The sequence below is a fragment of the Tupaia chinensis genome, unplaced genomic scaffold (assembly GCF_000334495.1).
Source record: "Tupaia chinensis unplaced genomic scaffold, TupChi_1.0 Scaffold000578_2, whole genome shotgun sequence".
Classification (NCBI taxonomy): domain Eukaryota; kingdom Metazoa; phylum Chordata; class Mammalia; order Scandentia; family Tupaiidae; genus Tupaia; species Tupaia belangeri.
Window position 1 is genome coordinate 46,536 of NW_006160094.1, and position 2,152 is coordinate 48,687.

Below are 2,152 nucleotides of genomic sequence, written 5' to 3' on the forward strand. Positions count from 1 at the left end.
ATTGCTTCCATGCTTTGTATACCCTGTTCCTTAGAGTAAATCTTTTACTGCCCCTCACCCATTTACTTGCATGTATCACATTTTCAATAAAAAGGCACAATGATTTCTAGCAGTTGTCACTCCTTAGAGAGCAATCTTTGAGGGGTGTCCGGCATAGGACGTGCATAAAAAGCATCGAGGCCTCTGTCTTCTGTTCACCTTCGCCGCCTCCGTCGAGATAACCCACCCACACCGAGGCTGGTCCCCAGCACTCTGCGAGCCAGGAATGAACACAATTTGACCAAAACAAACGCTAGCTTTGCTGAATCCCTACACTGGCGTCTTCCTCCTTTCCTTCTTGGCCTTCTCTTGGACTCTGCTTTCCTCTCTTCTTACTCCTTCCTCGTAGCCCCTATCGGAGAGCAGCATCTCTCAGAAACCCAAGAAAATGACTACCAGGGCCAATTTATGGTTGTTTCTGGAACATTCTGTACATGTGGTCCCAAAGAGTCTTGGCAAGATCTAGTCCTTCTTAATTGCCTCCCAGATGGGACGTGGTGTAAGGGCAGGATTGGGCAGGGCTGGGCAGGGCTGCCACCTGCAGCTGCTGGGGACAGGCCCTGTGTGCTACTTGCATCCACATTGCCCGAATCACTCTGCATGTGTGTTGTTCATTGCACGTCCATCATATCAGTGTGCAGCTAAGAAGGTGGGGGGAGTGTAGTGGGGAGGGGGCAGAAGTAGCCCTGTTCCACTTCAGCTAGCCCAGCAGCTAGTGGGCCATGGCCTGCAGCCCCCTCCCACCACCTGGTCATACTGCCGCTTAGTAGACGGTGCAGCCGGATGAGCTGGCGTGAGAAAGGCACGGACTTCGGCATCAGTGCGGATTCGATGTCTGGCTCCTTTGTGACCTTGCGGGGCTCTCTCTGCCCCCTACAGAGGCACCCGGTAATCTGCAGTCGCTGGTCACGTATAGCCACTAGCGCAAGGTCCAGCAGGTGGCTTTGCTCGTCACTGTCACTGCTCTGGAAGGGAAAGGGCTGATGGATTTCCAGGTAAAATGTTCAGCATCCCCAGACTCTTAGGCATTGGGGGTCTGAAAACGCAGCAGTGTAACTGGGCTGTTAGAGAAAACCCCCCTCCTCTGAGATGAGGAGCCTAAGCATGGCCGCCCTCCCAGCCTTCCTGCTGGGTGGTGATTCTCACATCGCAGATGAGGTGGTGGGGGCTGGGGGGGGGGCAGGTCATTAGCTAGGGGCGTGGCTGGAGATTAGACCTGGTGGGGAACAGGGCAAACAGGATTGCATCACCTGAGCGCCTGCCCTCTGAGGACAGGGGCAGAGAAGTTTTGACTGGAAGGAAGGAGGCTGATGGGGGTGGCTCCCCACGTCCTTGCTTGGAAAATGGAGATGAGAGCCTTTTTGTGCTAAGGACCTATGGAAGCAGGTGGCTTCAGTGGGTGCTTCGGCAATGGCCAAAGAATCGTTGCTGTGACACCCAGCATGGGACCTCCTCACTGGACATGTGGACCCGTGGGGAGCTGTCCACATGCCAGGGCAGGGCCATGATGGGTGAGGTCCCTTCCCTTCACGCTGGGCTCTCTGGCCCCACCTGAGGTCTAGGCTAGCTGGGAGCAGGGGCTCCGGGAGGGAAGGACCTCAGCAAGCCCTGTTTACAGATGGTCCAGCGGGGGCTGCACAGGGCATGATGGAGAGCCCTCGCCACACCCAGTGGGCACCAGAGGGGCACAGGCCAGGCAGGGTAGCTGCTGTGTGGGACAGGGTGCTCCTTCGCAGGCTGGGGCTGCTGTTGCTATGGCACATGGACACGTGTCCCTCCCACCCCCAGTCACAGGAAAAGCATGAACCCAGCCTCTGAGGCCAGGCGTGCAGGCATCAGCCCCGCGTTCAAGGCCGGTAGCCATGCCGCCGGGCATGTTCATCCACCCACTTTCCTTCTTATCTGTCACCCGGGTAGCAAGCTTGCCCTTTCCAGGGCGGCGGCCAGTGTGCCCGGAGACGCTGACTGTAAAGCCCCGCGTGCGGCGGCCGCCCGTGGTGCCTGCAGGGAAGCGGCAGAGCTGGAGAGAGAGCACTACTGTCACAGCAGTGACGACTCTGACGCGGTTCCCCCTGTCCTGGTCTCATCCTCATCGCGCGGTTATCCGAGAGGG